Source organism: Numida meleagris, chromosome 3, assembly GCF_002078875.1.
Source record: "Numida meleagris isolate 19003 breed g44 Domestic line chromosome 3, NumMel1.0, whole genome shotgun sequence".
In the NCBI taxonomy this organism is placed as follows: Eukaryota; Metazoa; Chordata; class Aves; order Galliformes; family Numididae; genus Numida; species Numida meleagris.
This window is the reverse complement of record NC_034411.1, coordinates 106989663-107011791: the sequence shown is the minus strand read 5'-3', so window position 1 is coordinate 107011791 and position 22129 is coordinate 106989663. Positions and strand designations below refer to the sequence as shown.

Sequence of the window (22129 nt, the reverse complement as noted above, 5' to 3'; positions counted from 1 at the left end):
AAACCATTAAACAGAGCTCTTTGATATTTAAGAGCTGAAAGTTTTCCAGGCTAATGCAGGTAACGTCACATAAAAGTGGCAACATAACCATCTGGGTCCATTAACTACCCTTGCTCTATAGCATTTGCTGTCTGAATTGTTTATGCCTCGTTTGAGCACACAGACTACGCAGCATATTAATACTCTGGAAAAGAACATGTAGAACAGAGCTAGAAATGAGGGACCATTTGGGGTGCCTGCTGTTATGCCAGAGTGATGATGAGGCACTGAGACACAGCTCTTGATGACCACGGCCTTTAGATGACCAAGTGACTACTGAAATCCCACACTGACAAAGATCTCCTCTAAAAAAATCCCTAAATTCCTTCCACGTGCTCGAGTCAGCCAGCTGAGTTGCTATGATGATGGGTAAGGAGAGCTTTGCATAGAGGGGCTTGGTACGAGAAAACGAGAAGTGCACAAGGATGCTCAATGCAGAAATAAGGTGGATAAGGAGCAAAACAGTGTCAGGATTTACTTTTGAAGAAGAAAAACATAGCCAAGGAAAAAACCCTTTGTAAAACAGAAAATCTTTCACGCAGAAGTCATTTTGCACATATTGCTTGCGCTCACAAAGACATTTAGGGATAAATATTGGACCTTCAAATGAAGGTCCTCTGTGGTTGCCTTCTGTTGCTTTACCCGAAGTCATCCAACCCCCTGTTGGAGATATTACACATCCTTTTCACATTAGAGCAGTTGGGTGGCATGAAGAATTAGCATGCAAGCAGAGGGATGCTCAGCAGGGGTAAATTAGCTGCTTCAAAGAAAAGTAAAAGGCACATTAGAGCCTGTTCCAGCACAGAAGTCCTTCCCTGCGCTGCAGACAGATAATGCAGCAAAGCAACACAGAAGCAGCAGCACTTCCCTTTTAGAACATTCCCTAAGCTTCCCGTCAGCTGCATAAATTTATTCAAAAGGAAGCGGTCCAAGCAAGAAATTCCAGCATTCTCCAGTGCAAAATCACTCTCACTATGGCATTTTGCTTTCACAGCAAAAACGATGCTAAGGGACTTTGCCCCCAGAAAAAGGGAACAGAAACTCCCTTTGCTCGACACTGCCAAAGCGGTGTCACTCAGCAGCACTGTACTGGCACAAGCTGTCCAGAAGCCACCTCCTGACACGGTCTGTGTTGTGACACCGGACTGATACATCCCATAGTTTCCTCTGTGACCACGCCGTGGACTTTCTGCATGAGCAGAACAGCATCTCTGCATCTCAGCATCCCCATGGGTAAAGTATCCGGCTGAGCACCTCCCAGTGAAGCCAAGTACCTGCTTTTAGTTACAGGACCTCCAAAGACGCACTGAGGCTTGATCCAGAGAGACAGAATCCATCCCCTCCTGGTCACAATGATGCACGTGCCCCCTCTCCAAACCTCTCCCTCCAAACTGCTGGAACTTCTCATCACCTCCAGCAGACCAGGCAGTACACAGCACCCTTCCCTAAGCAAGGGAGTTTGATTTCATTCTTTCTTGACACAGCTGGAGATTTAAGAAGTGCAAGTCTAGATATTTCTCCCCCTTCCAAACAGTGCCCTGCTGCTCTTTGTATACGTTCTCTAGCTTTTCCCACGTCTATTTTAAAATACGGATACCAGAGCTAAATAAGCTACTTCACTACTATTTCCATGGAAGAGGTTTTGGGAAGTAAAAACATCCTTTGTTCCTATTCCCTAGTTGCATGTCCATAGATGGCATTACTCACGACTACACTATCACTCTGGGAACTTGAGCAGGCTGGTGGGCTGGGACAAAGCCCACATCTCTTCCCAGTGCCAGGGTCTCTCCAGGCAAAGCCTTTGTCCTGGAGCACTTCACACAGCAGCTGTGGGATGGCGGTTCATAAAGTCATCTGGACTACTCCAAGCCATTCATCACATTCTAATAATGATTTATGACTCCATCAGTTTCCTGAAGCCCACAGATTTTCTCAGCACCAATTCTGAACAGAATAGCCAGGATGAAGCTATTACTATGAATTACTACGTACGTATTTAGTATGAACTACCGTGATCACATTTGCAGTGCCGCAGCTTTACCGCAGCCTTTATGTGACTTTTATTTCCCCTACTGGTGAAGAAATGAGCAGAGATGAGGGCTTACACCGCCTTCGACAGCTCTGACACGGCCCAGCCACCCAATACTGAACTTGTTCACAGCTCTGATATACCACAAGTTCACACAAAACACACTCCCACCTGAAAGCACAAGATATTACACTCCATTTATTTTCGCTATGGAAAAGAGAAAATGAATTAAGTGGGAAAAGTCATCCTCAAAAATAAACCTGATTATCTCCTGACCATCAAGCAAAACTAACTTTGAAAACCGGCCAATCTAAGTATTAGATTTTGAGAAAAGGGTTCTCTCAGCCTTATAGATGAGGCTCAGAGGTAGGGAGGGACTGGGACCAGCAGCTTCTGCTAATGTAGAGATGCTTCAGACCTCAATGTATCTATGTACAGATACACATTTTACTGCCTTCACCAACATACAACTATATATACACAAACATACTTTCACATACATGCATACACACGGAGCACAAACCCCACTAACCTTGAAAAACTAGATACAGGGTCTCCAAAAAGCACCAAGTGCTCTGAGAATGATACTTCTGAAGAGCGTTTCCAGCAGCTTTCCAAAATCACACGCATTCTAACAGCAGCAAGGAGAGGATCCAACTCGAGGGAGGTATTCAGCGATGCTTAAGCAACGCAGCTTTTCTCTCTCCTGCTCCAACTCCCTGCCCCTATTCCCCAACACATTTCCAAATTGGCTCAACTTTGGTGGATTTGCATGGGAACTGCAAGAGAGACATCTGCCAAACACCAAGTCATTGCTCCCAAGAGCGGGGGCAAGGCAGCTTAGAAGGGAAAAAATGGTCACTGTGCTTTCAGTTTTATTTTTTTCAGTGTAAGAACTGTGTATTTTCTCAGCCTCATTCTCCACAACAGCTGAATTGTTTCCACTGGAGCATTCCCAAGAAGCACATCCCTTTGCAGACAACTCGCCGAAATGAAGTTTGACAAAATGGAAGTGACTGAAAATAAGGTTTTCAAACACAGAACACCTGGCAAGCTTTTCATAATGACTGTTTCCATCAGCCCCAACTGCACTGACCAGTGAACTGATGGCCAAACTGCAGAGAGGTTTTACACCAACATCCATCTATTCCCACTGGGAAATGGTGGCTGGAAGATGCTTAGGAATGCCACCATTTACCTTTCCCAGATGAAATGTGCATCCATCTCCTTTCTTTCGTTACCCGCCTTAATCTGCAGTTTTGTTGCATTATCTCATCTAGGACATGTGTTCCTTTGGAAAAAGATCTCAACATCTTGCTCACCCATAAAAGTTACGCAGCACACAGATGCTGCGTTGGAAGCAAAACCATTGATTTTAGCCATGAAGATACCAGTTTTACACGAGCATCCTAACAAGAGCATTTTAAGCAAAATTCTCTTTAAAAATCCTTGCGTTCATGCACGGATCCCTCACAGCAGGATTTCTGCGCGAGCAGAAGATGAATGCTTGTTGTGATACACAACATTTCCATAATCAGGATTTCATGTTACCCAAAAGCAGTTGTTTTTTTTTTTCTTCTTAGAGTCTCCAGCAATCCCTGAAACACATACAGCTTGGGACAAAGGAGATGGTGAGCAGTTGCACGCCCTGTAGTATCTCAGGGGCTGATGAAAAACAGCAGGGAGACACCTCGCTGTCTATTTCTGCCTCTCTGTATCAGCAGCCCATGAAATCCCATCTTGCACAAACCCAGAGGCATCTGAGCTAAATGCACTGAAAGCACGGAACGAGGAGACAGAGAGCTCTGCAAAGGATGCCGATACAAGCTGACACTGCTGGTCTTTTCAGCTCCTTCCTTTTGGCAGCAGGGGTCTCCATGAGGTCCCATCAAACAGAAATGACTCGAGCAAGTGATCTTCCCAAGGCCGAGGGAGAAGCACAGGCTCTGTAATACTCAGGAATAAGAGCAACAAATCAAAGCCTGGGAAATCTGCGTTGCCCTGTGGAAAATGGCCTGGTAAATTCTTATACTGTTAAGTCCTGCCCCTATACCACAAACCCAATTGTGCTGAGAGGAGCTGAAGATGCAACGGATACAAAAAGCCAAAATCAGGGAGCAAAATCTGGTATCCAGTAAACTGACCGATGCATTTGGACAGCAAGCTACTGCTGAGCCGGTGAGCTCCTGGCACACTGCTATTAAGCCCTGCAGCTCCCACAGCAAGGCAACAGCAAGAGAGGACGGAGGGTCAGTTTGCAGTGCTGTTAGCCTAGGGCCAACACTTGTGTGCTAGCTGCCCTTCCACAGGAAGGTGGGAGCATCTACAGCTTCTCAAATTATAAGGAAGCCCTCTGAGTACATCCCACTTACAAGCAAAACCAGACAGCAACTTTATGGTCACTAAGCTACCTGCGCATAGCAAGCACTGCAAAATCGGCAAGGCCTTCCAATTCGTTGTTATTAACACATTCTTTGTATTAATCTTCCCCAAGTGATCCATTGTGGAAATTTATGTATGACCCTCTGTTAAAAACCACAGTAACTCTCTCCCTGAACATACCACGGAGTTTAAACACATGAAAGCAGAGAGCCTGAAGAGGCTGACAGGAATCATTTGCCAGTACATTGGGAAGGACAATGTGGTTTTATGGGACGTTTTATAGTATGTTTTTCCAAATTAAAACTAAAACAGTTCCCAGATGGAAGCTGCACCGTTTCAACTTCAACCTTAAAAATACTTTGTTGTTGTTGTTTTTAAAAACATGCAAAGCTTCAGGAACTCTGAGCCCACGGAAAGGCTGGCAGCTCCTTGCAATGCTCAGAGAAGACTCAGGCATGATGGCACAAACCTTGAGATTTTTTTTGGTCAAAGATTCAAATAATAAGGAAAAGTTAGTTTGGAACAGCAGCAAAGTTTGCCCTCATTTCTACGTGCATCAGACTGTGGAAAATTTCCTTACAAAGCTCCAGGCATCTACACAGGCAGCTGGAGCGGGAAACATATTCCCTTGCTCACAGTGTGCTAATCCAGTGACTCTGAACTAAGTAGCTTGCTTCTGCAAATTGATTATTTTATTTTTTGAAGTGTCCCATATAGATACGACGTGACTCTAATACACTTTCCATGTCACAGCTTTTTCCCAAGAAGCAATGTCTAAAGCTTGAATTGAGCTTTTAATTTGCATCATCAATGCCTAACGCAGACAATAGTCTGGCTCATCCCTTCATGCTTATTCTGGTGCTGGAAAGGCAACAAAGAACAGAGTATTTTTGCCAAGCAAACTAATGCTTGAAAATGCACAGAACGAGAGAAGATGAGGGAGATGAAAGCAGGGTCTTTGCTTACTGCTGAGAGCACGCAAAGGTAGATGTGCAGCAAGCACCCGGCTCCATCTGCATCTTCCATACCTTGCAGAGATGACACATATTCCTCATTTGTTAAGGACAAGCGTAGAAATGGTTTCATATACAGGACCACGAGGATGGAAAGCACAGGTCACCTTCCCTTTACCAGGCACTTCCAGCCACCTGTCCTCATTCCCTCCCCAAGCACTTCTCATCCCATACCTAATGCTGCTCTCACTCTGATTTCTGGCTCCCTCCCAAACCTTCTCTCTCCCCTCCTCCATTATTCAGCAGCCCTCCCTTCTCCTTGGTGTCACCACCAACACCCACTTCCAATCTCCATTACAATTTCTGCTGGGTGCAGAGATCCCGTTACAGCCAATCACTACAACACTGCTTGTGCTTTGCATTTAGGGAGGATCAAGTTATGCCACAGCTCATCAAAGCCCATGACACTGTCAGGAACCATTAAGAAAGCTTTCACTCTGCCTGATGGAAGAGAAAACCGTCTTGGCCATACTAGAGAGGCCAGAAGGGAAAAGAATAGTTCTGGTTGGAACAGGATCTTGTAACAGAGTGAAAACTGTGCTGTCAACACAAGCAGGACCCACCACACTGGAGAAGCTTTCCTTTTTCCAGAGGATTTTCAGGCAGCACAGTCAGGAGCAGAAACACCACTTTATCCAACATCTGTTTCTTCCTACAGTTATTCTCCAAACCTATGTTCATGGCCCATCCTCCTGGTGGGCCTATGTACTCACAGACTCCTTTATAAAGTAGTTACAAATGTTTATTTCAAACAGTACAATATTAATCCCAGGGGCAGAAAGCCCTCAGTGGTTGCCATCTCCCTGCCACGTGGTTCCATGGGAGCCACACAGTGCCTTCCCCTGAACCTGTCCTCTGCTAGAAGGGGCACTGAAGGAGCTTCATAAGCACCACGCTCCCAACGCATGTGCCCACAACAGCAAGTGCAGGCGTTCAGATTCATTTCTGCTTGCTGAAAACCCCGGCAACACTGCAAAACCAAAATAGGAATACCAGATATTTAACGTGGTAATTTCAGAGCTAATTATCATAACGAACCTCTGTCTCTTTCAGATAAGTAATCTCAGAACAATCAAGTCAACGGTGATCGGGCTGCGGTATAGAATAAGAATGTTGAACATCGATTCCACGAATGGAGCTAGGGAAGACCTCCTCATGATCCTTCCCCAGAAAAATATCCCCTTTCCTCCTCCACACACACAAAAGGAGGATCTGCAGTATTCATTATCTACATTTGATGGCATACAGAGGGAACAGTACAGGATTTTTTATAAAAGATACTGAGCAAAACCAAGCCCTGCCGCCCTGAAGATGATTTAGTGGCAGAAGGGCGGTGAGGTGGTCTTTCTCAACACGCATTTGTGACACTTCATACAAATAGTTTTGTATAATGGCAAAAAAATGTGACACAGGGGAAAAAGAAATCATTTAGGACAGTTAGCTGTGGGGAGAGGGGTCCTTTATGAATTCTTCCAGACATAAATTTTCTCTGTCAAATCCAGTAGGAGAACACTAATGCTTTGTTGGGTGAATGCAAGAACTTGCTACGGACGTGGGACAAAAGACCTCTGCAATGCTGAGCCCAGAGGCTGCTGGAGTGCTCCAACTCTGTTCAGCATAGCCTTGCCTTTTCCAGCCACTCCTGCAGCTCCCAGGGACTACCACAAGGCTGACCAACCCACTGGGACAGAGCAAGGGGAATTCAATCACAGAATCATTACGGCTGGAAAAGACCACTAAGATCCTCTAGTCCAACTGTCCATCTACCACCAGTATCAGTGGATGCCCCATCCCTGGAGGCATTCAAGGCCAGGCTGGACGTGGCTCTGGGGAGCCTGGTCTAGTGGTTGGCGACCCTGCACTCAGCAGGGGAGTTGAAACTCGATGATCTTTGAGGTTCTTTTCAACCCAGGCCTTTCTATGATTCTACTGCCCACTAAACCACATCCCTAAGTACCATATCTGCCCTTTCTTAAACACCTCCAGGGACGGTGACTCCACCACTTCCCCAGGCAGCCTGTTCCAGTGCATCACCACTCTTTCTGAGAAGAAAAAAAGAGGCAAAGCTCACACTGCCAGCATGAGAATGGGCTGATAACTCTGCACTGCAGTTAATGAGGATTTCCTGCTTTTGAAGCTGCAAAAGCAGTTTAAGATTTTCTTTTCTTAGAAATTAACTCAAAATGTCAGCAGAAGGAACATGAGAAGGAAGTAAAAACAAAGAAGAAAGTGCAATGGCCCACAACCTCCACCTACAATCTGAACCTATCTCCTCATCCGTCATTCCTCATTTGGCCTTCTCCTCCTCTGCTTCCAGCCCCACTCCTCATGGGGCTCCTCCAGCCTTGGTCCTCTCCCTCCCATCAGAAAAGCCTAACCCATGATTCAGAAGACAGCAAGCACCAAGGCTACGCTTCAAGGGGCACCAAACTGATAAATAACACAGTTACATTTCAAGACAAGGTGGTTATACCAGTACCACCTGCTAGCATCCATGCTGAAACAGAAAGGCCTCAGCTGTGAGCTGTCACATTAAACATGGCAGACAAGGCGTTGCTGTTTACTTCACTGTAAGACAAGAGAGCTTCACCATCACTACCTCAACGTACAACACGGATTACCTGAACCTCTAGATATCAGGAAGCAATAATTAGGCAAATTAAGGCAAGAAAGCTAAATAATTTGCCCAGGGCAACCAGAAGCAGTCAGTGACAGAGGAACGGGTGGCATTTAGGAGTCTCCTCTTTACAGCTCGGTCCCAAAGCCCTAGTGCAACCCCAGAGACCAGTCCAGGATCAGTCAAACCCAGCGTTAGCATCCCATAACATCAGCATCTCCAAATCAGCAGTGGGAAGAGAAAGCTGTGGAGAAGACAAAGCCAACTTTCTCCCCGCTCCTTTCCTCTCCGCCCGCAATGCCAGGAGGAGTTCTGCTGCCCGAGTGATTTCAGGAGAGATGGAATGAATGCTTGACTGAGAACAGGCAGAAAAGCAAACAGAAGTCCCTCACCCCCTGGTGCTCAGGTCTCAAAGAGCTGGAGGCTGCTGAAGGGTCACTTGTTCGGCTGGGCTGCCTGAAACACGCTGTACAGTACAAGCTCCTTTGTGAGCGAGCAAAGCTGCAGGCAGAAGGATAAAATAAAGCCTTGCAGGCACTGCGGCAGCAGGAGGCATTGCCAGAGATGTCACAGCCCAGCTCTGGAAACCCTGCTGCTGTACATGGGATGAGGAAGCTGCCTGGCCCCAAGGCTTCCGGAGAAGGCACCGCAGGGAGCAGAGCAGAGCGGGATACACTTACAGGAGCAGAGTGCCTACGGCTCAGGTATCCTGCTACTCCAAATACCCTGGAGACAAGAGTACCTAATTAACAGGCAGTCATGGGATGTAAGTAAGCAGTTAGATATTTAGGATTAACTGAATTACTTCAGCCTCAAAAGCATCCCAAAATTATACCAGCAAGAGATTCTCTTTCCAGCATCCCCCTCATACAGCAATACTCATTACTTGCCCTCAGCTCGGGTGCAGCTCTTGACACCGCCAACAGTACAGCTTTCCTTGGGAGAGGTTTCTGGCAGCCTAGCTGATTTTCAACATTAGGATGTAATAAAAAAAGGAAATTCATGAATTGGCTGCAGCAATTTGAGGAAGATTTGTGGCCATAGCAACCTTACTATAATCTATGCTGCAGGGAACAAAAGGTACTTTGATCATGTTGCTCCGTACCCTCTCCAGCCCTCCCATAATGAGAGATATTGGCATCCAAACACTCTCCAGTCCCCCGAAAAGCCCACGTGTGCTCTCCCACTCACTACTGCTGACTTGAAATCACTGTGCTAGGAGTAGATAACAACATAACTCTTGGCACAATCTCAACCTTGTAAAACTATGTTTATTGCTGGCCTACGTCACACAGCTGCTGCCTTCCTTCCTATCACTCACTATACTAGCTTAATCTTATATTCACCTATAGCATCTGGAATCTCACATCCACTTCATGCCCAGCTCATGTCCTAACAGGGGCTGAGCTCCCTTCAGGCCTGCAGGCACTCTTCTAAGACAAATAATTAAAGAAAATGCTGAGAAATAAATCCAGCGAGCTGCCTGCCTGCCCTCTGCTCTGTGTGCCTCCTTCATCTGCCCAGCAAGCCAAACACAGACAGAAGTTAATGCTCTCCTTGTTCTTAGCTCTACAAATCAGGGGTAGCTGCCTTGTGCTTCCTGCCCCCCAGACACAACATCTGGGCTCTTCGTGGTCATTTGAGCTCTTTTCCCACAGCGAGGAGCCTGGAATGCAGCAAGGTGGAGCACTGGAGGGGAAGAGGCAGCAAACTTCCCACATTAGCAGCAAAGAGCACAGGGCTGCAGTAATTCTACAGCTGGGATAGCTCAGCAGCAGTGATTGCAATCTGCCCACTTAATTTGGCCCTGCAGTTCCTATTAGAAGCACGCTAGGAGGAAATTCCTGTGCAGCAGTTAAAGCGAGGGGTGTCGGGTGACTGGGGCTTTATTCCCAGCTGCGTCTCAGACCTTCTGTGCAACCTCAGGGAATTCGCTTCATCTGCTCCGGTTTGCAGCATTCCTCAGGAACTCACAGGGGATCTCACGGGCTACAAATAGCAACTGAGGCTAGGAATGTAATCAAGAGCAACTTCCTGTTCAGCAGGACGTAAAGCGTCTTACAAATTTGCCTGTAACAAGACCAGAGGACTTAATTACACAAAATCGATCCATCTGTTTCCCTCAACCATCCCACTTTGATAGGAATTAAAGGAGACACTCATGCCAAGCCATGCCCATAATCCCACACTACCAGGGAACTTCTTTCTCTTGATGGTCTCAAACGATGGCTTAGGAGACACTAATAATAATAATAATAATAACCCAGTATCTCTTGCTGGTCTGGCTTCAATTATTTCATAACTTTCAAACTCCAAAATAAAACATGAGCGTGGGTGTGAGACACACCAGAAGCGTGCAAGAACTCTTTGTGTAACCCTCCTGGCTTCTCTTCTTCCATCAGACCCAAATCACGTGGTTCAAGAAGAAGAAAAGAATAAAAGGAAGGAGGAGAGGGGTGCTTATTTCTTGTACTTTGGTAATGCAGCTCTGACATCGGAAATTCTCTTAGAATTGAATGTATCCTAGTGCTGGGCGCCTTTTCCTAGTGTATCTTTGAGGTAATCTGGAAAGAAAAGATCCAGCAGAAGTGGAAACGCATTGTCAGCATACACACTCCCATCTCGCTCTGTGTATCCAAACCCACCTGCAGCACGGCGATCCGACGAGTTACTCAGCATGTTTGTGTTACAGGATTCACAGCTCGGAGCCTTGCCAGATCCCTGGAAGAAAGGCAGCAGAGCAATGCTTCGCGCTCATTTCAACCATCACGCGCCAGTCTGGAGGCGGAGCACAACACTGCAGCGGTCAGAGAACAGACAAAGCTGTGCTTTGCTTCTAGGGTGTCACGAGTACCGCTTGGCAACACTGACCTACTGTGCTGTGCAGCATCTGACACCGTCTCCTCCTGGGCTCCTGCTGTGCACAAATCCCACAGCTCTGAAACATCTTTGAAAAATTCACTGTTAAGCATACAGCATCGGTGGGGCTTTCCAAATCCGCTCCAGCTTCTGCTAAAATAATTGGTGTTTTTGCCTCTGGATTTGGTGAGGGCAGAGTAAGAGCAAGGCGGGGCTCAGGAAATCCCATAAGTCACCCCAGCGCTGCCCATCCGTGGGATGTCTGAAGTCAAGGGTCAGCCCTCATCCATTTTTCACTTATGGCTTTGAGTCAAATTCAGAAGTTCAGTACAAAAGTAGACTTTGCAAAAGCTACGCGATGCCTCCGTAATAATAAAAAGCCAAGGAGATGCTGATCAATTTACAGAGCAGCCCAGGATTCCCACCATTCCTCGGACCTTCACAATTTGCAACATCACTGAACTCTCTCTAGGAGCAGATCCTGCACAACACCACTTCTAAGCCCAGGAAGCCCAGCAGGGTTATCTTTTCCCATTTGCAAGCCAAGAACATCTGCCAACTTTTCAAAGCAAAGTTTCCCAAACACCAGCCCTGACTTGTGACTCAACACTCCAGTAGCAGATTCCTCCTCTACCCCAGCTGCTGGTGTGATGTCTCTTCACATTCACAACACCTGCTCACCAGAAATGAAGCTTTATAGCATGGAACAGACTTTGCAAACACGTGAACTAACCATGCAAACGAACCATTTGTTCAGGCTCAGTGCACACCAGCTCATCGCTTGGCAGAACAGTGGCAGGAGGTTCATTGGGATTGCTGCAGGGTGGAGAGGCACAACTGCAGCCTCAAAAGCTTCAGCCCAGTCCTGGATGCTTCTCAGCACTGTCCACCAGCGAGCTGCTTGGATGCATCCCAGCACTAAAGGCAGAGCCATAATTAGGGAACAAGAACTTTGGAGACAATGCCCACATGTGAACGAATGCTCACATGGAGCATTCATGTAGAACCCATTCAGAATGGGTTCTATGTTCCCCTCGATCCCAAAATCTTAAGCTTTCATAGAATTGCTAAGGTTGGAAAAGACATCCAAGATTATCCCAGTCCAACCCTCAACACATCACCACCATGTCCACTCACAGAACCATTCAGGTTGGAAAAGACCTCCAGGATCTCCAGGTCCAACAGTCAGACATCAGCACCATGCCTACTAAGCCACGTCCCCATGCTTCCTCAACACTTCCAGGGACAGTGACTCCATTAACAGAGAACATAGCTGTATTCCATCCAAGTGCCTCCATTTCATATTACACAGAGAAGCTCTGCATCTCCTTCAGTTTTGCACTGTGCACTCTGTACAACAGACTCCTCCAAAGCCTCTGCAGAACTCCTATCACATCAAAGGGAAACCTAGGAACCTTAACGTGCAGAGACATTTGGAGAGGGGCAATCTCATTAAGGATGGCAGGAACTAGATTAATTCAGGTTCAAGCTCAGTCTTCACATTCATTCCAACTCAGGACAACAAACCTGCATCCAGACTTCGGCCAGACGCAGAAACTTTGATTCCCAACAAATAAATGTAACCCTCATGCTTTGACTTCTATGCAGAACATTGAGTTTTGGTAGGGTTTAGTTTTTGGTTTTGTTTCAAAAGTATTGGCATCTCCACAGACAATCAGCGGGGTCAGCTAACCAGAACAGACAGAACAGCTGCACACAACACTTGCTGAATATTACGCACAGCTCCTTCCCTCCATGCCAAGCTGCTCCAAGAAGTCACTTCCCCACAGCTCCATGGGTCTTGGTACACAAATGCTGTCTGTAGCAGCTTGCTCCTTCAGCCATGACTTTTTTTTTTTTTAATTATTAATTGTAAACAAGAAATAGGCATATATGAAAGGCAACTCGAAGACATCGAAATGACCTAAATAATGGTAACTTCCTGGTAATTTCACATAACTTTGGAACTGCCAGTACCTCGAGCAATCAGCACACACCAGTCACACAGATAAAAGCTGGTGGCTTTTAACTTTGCTATCTGAGACACGCTTTCCATTGTGCACATCTCTGATAAGCACCCAGCTGTTGCAAAGAAGAACCACGAGGCTGAAGATTCAGATCTCCCTTTGATTTTATTTAGCTTCCAGAGGGAGAAGCTCTCCAGACTGCAAAAGCTATGAAGAAGCACTGAAGTGAGTGAAGCCGACAACAGAGACCTGCTTTCAGTCTGCAGAGTCCCATACCTTTTAAAGAAGAAATCACGTCCAAGAAAGGTGCACGGGGAGGTTGGAAATACAGCATTACCACGTAGATCTGCACCAAGGAGATGAAACTGTGTTTGCAAATGGAAATTGAATATCCAGACTTCAATGGGAAGCTCCTATTTAACAGTAGAGAGGCATAAAAATACCCACTTTTCACACATTTTATCTGTTAGTCTCAACTGCATCTGGTTCTGCTAACACAAGATGCTGTACGTGCCTCAAACATGAGTGGCAAATCAGTTTCATTGTCACGTACCTCACAAAAACAAATTAAAAAACCCAAGAAAACACTAAAAAAAAAAATTCCCTCAAAAAAAAAAAAAACCAACAAAAAGAAAACCAACAATTTTTGTAAAATCTTCAATTTTCAGCCATAGCATATGAAGAAACTGAGGCTGCCTTGTGACCAGGACTTGTAGTTTAAGCTTTCCGGTGAAACATTGTGCTTGGGTTCCCCATGTTTTCATTTCACCTTATGCACAGAATGCACTGGTAGGGGATGGAAATGTGCCAGGATTACATCAATATTTGGAGGTATAGACAAGCATTGAGATCTTTCTTGTGATAGGCAGAGCCAACACAAAAATAGAGTTTTAAGGCTGCAGACAGGGCTACAGAGCAATCTTCTAATGACGGAAGACAAAGTAATACCTTTGTAGTCAATCCAACAAGAGAAACCAGAACAGAGAACCCTGCCATACGAAAACCAAACTATTACCAAGAAGCTGAAAGGCAATACTGCTGTGCACTGCAACACAAGCACAGGAGGCCCCAAGAACATGGTCCCATTTGGGAAGAGAGTGCCTCATTGGGAAGTCCCTACATAGAGAGATGACAGAAATGAAAACACACAAGCAGTAAAATGACAGGGGCAAGGACCAAACCCAGTGGCTGTGTCTACAGCACTACATCATATCTAACCAGAGCTGGCCCAAACAGCCCCACGGTAAGGGTCAGCGAGTGGCACAGCCTGGGGACCTGACGGACTTGAACTTTATGACCTTTAAATGGACTTGATGACCATCCCTTCAAACTCAAATGATTCTATGAAATGACGCTTCCCACAAGCAACCACCCTTGAACAGCCTTCAGGCTGTCCAACAGAGCCCATGGAGCTTCCCACTGTCCATCTACATAAGGGACTTCCAGGTGAACCGCCGAGCGAGAAGTGCCTGGGGATGGATGTAGAGGAATTGTGAAAACATTAAGGTTGGAAAAGATCTCCAAAATCCCCAAGTCCAACTGTCAACCCATCACTAAACCATGTCCCTCAGTGCCACATCTCCACCATTCTCGAACACCTCCAGGGACAGTGACTCCACAAACCTCCCCTGGGCATCCTGTGCCAATGCTTGGCCACTCTTTTGGAGAAGAAATTTTTCCTAACATCCAACCTGAACCTCCCTTGGCGCAGCTTAAGGCCATGACCTCTCATCCTAGGAGACAATGGGCAGAGAAATACTCCCGTCTTCCACATACACGATTGCTTTTTGAGCATCTGCTCACACCACACTGACAAGAACTACACAAATTCCCCGTAAGAGTGAGTAAGAAGCTGCTTCACATGCTCCCTTCGTGGGCAGTAACTGCTCTCTGTGGGATTAGACAGGACTGCACTTATCACCTGCCACACAGCAACCTGCACACTCTGATACCATCGTGACAGAAGAAAGCATTCACTCCCAAGGTCTCTGCCAACAGGCCACCACTGATGACTAAAACACACTTGATAAAAATCAAAGATTTGAGAAAATCTCTTCTTTGAGCAGTTCAGGAGGCGCTTCAAGGTTTCTGTACGCCACGTACTTCAGCTTTACTGCTGAGACACCACAGCTTAAGGGGAACAAGCATTCTTGGTCCCGAGAGCTTTCAGCTTTTAACTGATAATCCCCTGTCCTCTTGCCTGGGAAAACACTTGACCTACAGGGCCATCAAAAATTCCTGGCTTGAAGAAAAGAAAAGGAAAAAAATGAAGTGAATGCTTCTTTTCTTCCCCAAAATGCTCTGAAACCAACGCAGAGTACTAGGAACCAGAACACTGTCCATACACTTATCCACTGCTTCAAGTCTTCCTATTTTAAAACACTTGTGGTGCAGCACTGGGTGCAAAGGGCTAACACCCTCTGGGAAGTCCTGGCAAATGCCATGCTGTCCTGCATGGCACAGCATCTGTAAGTGCTGAAAAGCAGCAGATCCAGGTGACCCATCACTGTAATTATTTTGTAGTGCTTACAGATGAGAGAAAGTCAAGAAGGACCACACGTTCCTGCAGCTTGGTTTGCACAGCCCGAGGTGATTCCTCCAGCACAAAGGGAACAGGTACACAAACAAATCCAGCTGCATTCCCTTTAATAGCTGAACAAAAAGGATTGAGAGAATGGAAACATTTAAAATTTAAAAACCAGGTTGAGATCAAACTGAATCATCAGGCTGATTAAACCACATTTAATACACTCATTTAACCTGTACCTAATAATTAAATAATGAACTCATTGGGGAAGGGAGCGGTATAGTTGTCATCCTCATGACAAAAGAGCATTACCATGTCTGTGACAGCCGGTAACCGCATACAATGCCCATGGAACTCATGAGTTTCACATATTTACTCAATGGCTCAAACCAACGCTGAGACAATAACTCTTGATGCAAACCGAAGCTCCCCATACGAATTAGAGGCAGGGGAAGTCTCAGCTTGCAAAACAATCCCCCACAATCTAAGGAGATAATTTGTTACAGTTAAAGTTCTGCAACATGTTGCAGTAGATGAGATTACTTCATGATAAAATACACACGGTCTAACGTTAAGAGAATGTATATATGCTTTTTATAGAGAGAAATGTTATTTAATCTGTGATGCTTGAGCGAAATTGTAGGTCTCTCTCTCTCTCACGATCACACACTTACCTAACAGCCATCTGCCGGCGTTCAGCTGGAGTACAAGTGTTCCCCTCCCAGCAGAAATTGGAGAATGAGCAAGATTTTAAAAGTCAATACATAGAAAAAGAACAGCAGCTTGAGATGAGGAAAATTGCTCCAATTTCATTTCTTCCGAGTGCCTGCAAAAGCAGCATCTCTGCCCTTCACTCAAAGATCCTCACTCTTGCTTTTCTCCCTTCTCTCCATTTATTGATTTTACAAGGAAAACCAAGATTGGAGCACTTGCCAGGAAGGATGAATTATGCGCGGAGATTCGAGAGGTTCAAAGCCAGCTCGCCCTGAGAACTGAGAACCAAGTTCTAAACAAGATTATTCAGCCTTTAGTACGTTCACAAAATAAAAAGCATTTTCCAGGAGAAAACAGATCCACAAAGTATTCAACCTTTCATTTGGTTTTGAGCACTTTTGGAGCGTCCTCAAAACCTTCACATTCCACAGAAACGTTCACTTTCTCTCCTTGTAGATTTCAGAAGACACAAACAAAAACTGCAATTTCCTAAAAGCGTTAAAGAAGCTTTTCTAATTTATTGCTTTATTGCTTGGGTGGAAAAAAAAAATAAAGAAAGAAAGCAATATTATTGGGCTTCAAATAATTTTTAAATGAATAAATGAATCCAACTCTGCTAGACTGGAGGCATCTTGCTGTGTAGAGGGAGAGGAAAGGCAGATTTCATTTGCTGATGCGGTGGGCTTGCAGTTCACAGAAAGAACTCAACTCACACAAAGACTGGTAAGTGATAGAAAACGGCACGTGTGTGGGCAGGGACACCTGCCACTGACCAGGCTGCCCAGGGCCCCAACCAGCCTGGCCCTGAGCACCGCCCTCACTGTAAAGAACTTCCTTATACTATCTAATGTAAACCAACCCTCTTTTATTCTGAAGCCATTACCCCTTGCCCTGTAGTTAAATGCCCCCAGCTCACTCTGCTGTTCTCCACAGGAGAGGTGTTCCAGTCTTCTAACCATTTCTGTGGCCTTCCTCTGGAATGCCTTCTTCCTGCCTATGCTCTAGTTGATAATCATCTTTCCATCTCCCAGATGGCTGTATTCCCACGGAGCTGTGAACATACAGCTGTCCAAGGCTTAGAGAGCCTGCAAATGGAAAGCATTACAGGACACTTAAGGCTATTATACTTGTGCTGTAGCCCAGAAGCCAGCCTTTAAGAGAAAAGTTGAGAAACAAAGCTCTTCCAAAAGAGCTCAATGGGAGGTTTCTGTTCAAAAAAATGGGAGGTTGGGGAATTGGGAAATATTAGAGAATAACAAATTAATCTTCCAAGTTCGTTTCACTGCATCAACTCTATCAAGTGAGAAAGGCTGCTCAGAGGGTACGAATGGAATTAAGGACACCATTTTAGGGAAAACAGGACCCAGCTTCAGAAAAGCAGATCTGCTAGGAAAATCAAAAAGTCAACAGAGGTCAAGCAGGAGGAATGGACTTCCACCCAGCTTTTAAAGTGAGGCGTGGCTGAATACCAGCTGAAGTTCCTGAGATACAATTCAGCAATTAAATTCAGGCCAAAAGGGAAGACCTCCAACAAGATCAAGTAAACAAGAGAGAGATGGGAAAATGCCATAATTAAGACACGCAGAAGGAAACAAATAATGACAAACTCGTTTGGTGATCTCTGCTGATCCAGGAACAGAAGAGCCCCAGAGCTAGAAGTAGCTAATAGGCAGCTGAGAGAGAGGAACACGTGGTGATGGCTCCCTGTATCTGAGAGGAATTATCCAGCAATGATACACAAGGCTGTGCTTGAAACAACAAAACTGCGAATTCAGAGATGTAATTTTGAGCCATCTTCAGATAATGAAGCTCTACTGGAACATTAAAAAGTCCTCCGAGAGCAGGAGAATGAGTCCCATTTTTCAGCATTAAAGCCACAGGATGATGCCCGATGGAGAAGAGTTTAGCTCCTAACCCAGGGGTACAAGCCTCCTGCTTACTCATTTCACTCCATATGAACTAAAATTTGCATGTGAAATTCCTGAAGCTTGCTTCATTTCCTCTTCCAAGCTTGTGCTTGCAGCCAACCACCCTTCATTCCTCCACCCAAGGTGCCTCCTCTCAGCTGCCCCAAGAGCCGTGTGCCTTGCCAGAAATGGGGCGTGCAGTCAACAGGAAAAAAGGGACAGAAGGAAAAGAATCAACCTTTCAGAAACAGACACTGAAGCAAAATTGTTTCCAAATATCAGGCAGCATTTTCCTGACATTTCCCAAACAAGCATAGCGAGCACTTTACCAGCACCGTGACCATCGCTATCAGCACATCACTTCCATGATGGAGAACAGGCAACCCAAGCACAGCTGGAAACGTGGTGACAAGCTCAAGCCTTAACAGTTGCATAAAGGAGCAAGTAATTATTAGGATGCTCAGATGAGCTCATCTCTTGTTCTCATCAAACTTGTTTGTTAAGTTATCGTTCACTCAGTAATCTCCCATTCCCTCTTAAGGCATCAAAGCACAGGGAGGCAGTGCTGGGTTGTGCCTGTGCTACTGCTGTCCTCACCCAACAAATATCACAGATTCCAGCAAGGACTGAAGCGCCTGCACCACGCTGAGATTTATTGTTTTGAAAACAATTACCGACACACTTGGCAGAATGCAGCATTCTCTTCCAGGGAGAAGAAAGCTTGCTACATTTTATGTGGGAGTCAGACAACTCTACTCCCATAACGAAGTTCACACAGACAAACATGGACACAAATCTTCATGAAGTCACACAACTCCCACACCCCTTAGTGGGAGCCAGAGATGTTCAATTCAATTTGGAGCATCAAATCCCTGAAGCCAGAAGCATCAGCAAACAGCCGCGTCCCGCCATGTACTCTGCCATGTCTGACTTGCGATCTGATGAGGGAAAAACAAGTTATCGCATTGTATTTTATCCGTTTCTTAAGCCTTTGCCAATAAGAAAAGAATTTGTCACTAAGAGCTAGCTCACTGTCCAGCAGCTGTGTGCAGTGGGACAGACTCCTGCCCACTCTCCCACAACGTTACTCCATCTGAAGGGCGAATGGGAGCAAGGGTTTACGTGCTGAAGCAAAAAGATCCAGCGTCAACACAGGGGCTGATGAAAGCGGCCGTACACAGCGACTCTTCAAGTAGTTTTTTGTAGCCTTAGTTCCCGCACATAATTATGAGCTTAAATGTTCAAAGACTTCAAATGATGCTTTGCACTTTCTTCAAGTTAAAAAAAAATATATCAAAAAAAATGTCATGCTTTTTAAGTCAAGATTAATGAATCCTTCCAAGAATAACAGCGATATCCACAGTTTCCTAAACTGTAGACTCATGGGGGTGTTCTAGGGTACCCAATTTTCCTAAAACCAGCTTTCCCATCTCTGCACTTCCCTCGGAGGCAGCCTGTGCTCAGCCCACTTGAAAACTCACCCGAACTTTGCAGTGTGCACCCACTTTTGCGGCAAGGGCACATCAGGATGGATGGAGAAGGTGAGCAAGGACCCAGTCCCAAAGGAAGTACCAACAGCAGTGAACCTATCTGGGAATGGAGGCACCCCATTTGAGGGACGTGGTTTAGTGAGCACAGTGGTGTTGGGCTGACGACTGAACTTGATCTTAGCGGTCTTCCAACCTTCATGATTCTATGATTCTACTCTTCCCATTTTACATCTGCTTAGGGTCCACTAGGGAAGCTGCAGCAAAACCAGAGGTGAACCTATAACTTTTTAATCTAAGAATTGGTAGGCTTAATATTATTCTCTTGGAAACTGTAAATAAACTAAATTTGAGTAGTATTGACTTTTACTGGGAGACCTTCATAAAGTTTTGTTAGCAATAAACTTAGCATTTGGAGGAGCAAAGCTGTAGGTCTTAACTATCCAAATGCTACCTGTACAAACTCACAGGAACTTGATAATATAAAAATAATAAAAAAGAAAAAGACCCCCTCTCTCCTCCTCCCCAAGGGCACAGACCAAAAGAAGAGGGCAAGAAAGACATGAGACACAAATAGTTTGAGGCAGAAAAGGTTTTATTCTCTCCCCCAGATTTGGAGACCATGCTATATTTTGCACAGCGATCATGGGGAATGAGTTGGGGGAAAGACAATATCAAAATCAAAACAAGTCACAAGGCATCAACAACCCCTTGATGACAGGAGAGTAGTTTTTGTTGGCACAGCTCGCGACAGCTGGAGGAGTAATTGCAAAGCTGAGTGAGAATGCCTAGAATATATTTTGCCTTTAGATTCTCAGATGAAAGATGCTATCCACAAGCTCTTTGCAAAAGTTAATTAAATCCACACAGCCCCCTTTGGCAGATCAAGAAGTATTTATCCTTATTTTGCAGAGAAGGGAAGGAATATCTCTGGTACTTTTCACATCAGGTATCTACTTATTCTACTTACGAAATGCCCCATAGATACACACAGCATCAAAAGCACACATTACCTTTCTCAGCCCAGCAGCTGTCCCCAGCACACAGCCAGGGCAGAGCTGATGATGCTTCTGTTTTCCCTCTGCCTACTGCCCCAGCAGAAATCTTGACTTCACAAGGAAGCAAGCCAGCTCTGGCTGCGCAGATCAACAGCAGAGGTGAATACAAACGCGGCAGACAAGCTTTAAAGCAACACCACCCCTTTATGATTTGTTAAAAAAACATCAACTGCTCTTCCTTTTGAGTTTTCTTTAACACAGTGATTCAGCCTTGCGAGACTACAGGGCTTCACGCTGTGAAATGTCTCCCTCACTTCTGCTTTATTCCTTGTGGGACCGCTGCTTCCCAGCACCACTCTACAGCCACCCACCGCTGTACGGTCACAGCCCAGGGACACATCCCGCGCTCTCAGGCCACTCACCTACACTCAGATCATGCACTGCCAGTTCAAGAGCTCTGCAGCAGGGAGGGAAAAGCACGTCTTCATCACCCCCAGCAACCTGTCTGCCGTCACACCAGCTCTGCTCTGCTGAAAGAGGAGGAATGCTTCCCGCATCTCCCCCACGCGATGCTCCAATTAGGGACTGGAGCCTCAGCTTTGGCTGAGTTCCTCCTCACTGAGCCCCAGGCAAGCGCCTGTGAATCCAGCAGCAAACAAGTTTCATCCATCCTCCCTCTAATTACACGTTGTATCAGCACACCAAGTATTTGAAAGTAGCTTTATGCCAAGCCATCAACAGCATCTGCTACCAATCCAAACGAGCCGCCTATTCTAGAGAGCAATACCTATACACTGCTCGTCAACATGATAAAATAAAATGCTGTTAGTGAGAATATCATCCAGCGTCCTGAGTAAAAGCAGGGAGAAAGAAAGGGTGGTGAAATATTTATCAAGAAAAGGCATGAAGAATTTGAGACACCTGCATTGCCACCTTCTGCAGAATACAGCTTCTATCTAAAAAAGAAAACGGTTATTAGCCAAACTGACACGGAGAATTTTGTATTCAAGAGAAGGGTCAGTGTTTTGGATCTATAAAGAGAAGCTGGGAACATCTGCAGGGACAGGAGGAATATGGATAAACACACAATGTGAACTAAAATACACAGTGTGGCAATGCTTGCGATCTTACCATGAGAAGATGAATATTTGGAGTTCTTCCCCATCTAAAAATGCCCTTCAGACAGCTGATTATGTACGTATTTCATATGGAAATGCATCTAATGATGTAAATGGAAAGGGAACCTAAGAATAAGTGGAGCACATCCAGAGACTTTAGATGGCAAAAGGCATAAAATCGACTACTTTTAAAACATTTCATTTCAATATATGCATAGCCTAGGAGAAGATGGGAAATAAGCACAGTGTAGAATATATAGCTTAAAACCTTGTTTTCACTTTAATTTCTTCTCTAACACTTGACAAAGATTCCCTCTGCCTTACAGTGCTGCTCATGCAGCAGCTGCTGAGTGATGCCCATTGCCCTCAGGCCAGGCAAACACAGGTCCTGCTCTTGCTACAGAGAAAACTGATGCCCGAGTGCAGCCGAGTCCACCTCAAATCCCTTGGATGTACCAGTTCAGCTGCAATT

At 45.4% G+C, this 22129-nt stretch overlaps 1 protein-coding gene across 10 annotated transcripts in view; it reads right to left on the bottom strand.

Moving 5' to 3' along the window:
• EXTL3 (exostosin like glycosyltransferase 3) overlaps positions 1-22129 on the bottom strand; it is a 109816-nt gene that overhangs the window by 55237 nt on the left and 32450 nt on the right. For 3 of the 10 annotated variants that reach the window (XM_021392390.1, XM_021392398.1, XM_021392391.1), the window contains exon 3: positions 10726-10801. The exons of the other annotated variants lie outside the window; for them this stretch is intronic. The gene's annotated coding sequence lies outside the window, so the exon portion shown is untranslated. The remainder of the gene's footprint in view (positions 1-10725; positions 10802-22129) is intronic. 10 annotated transcript variants of the gene reach the window in all.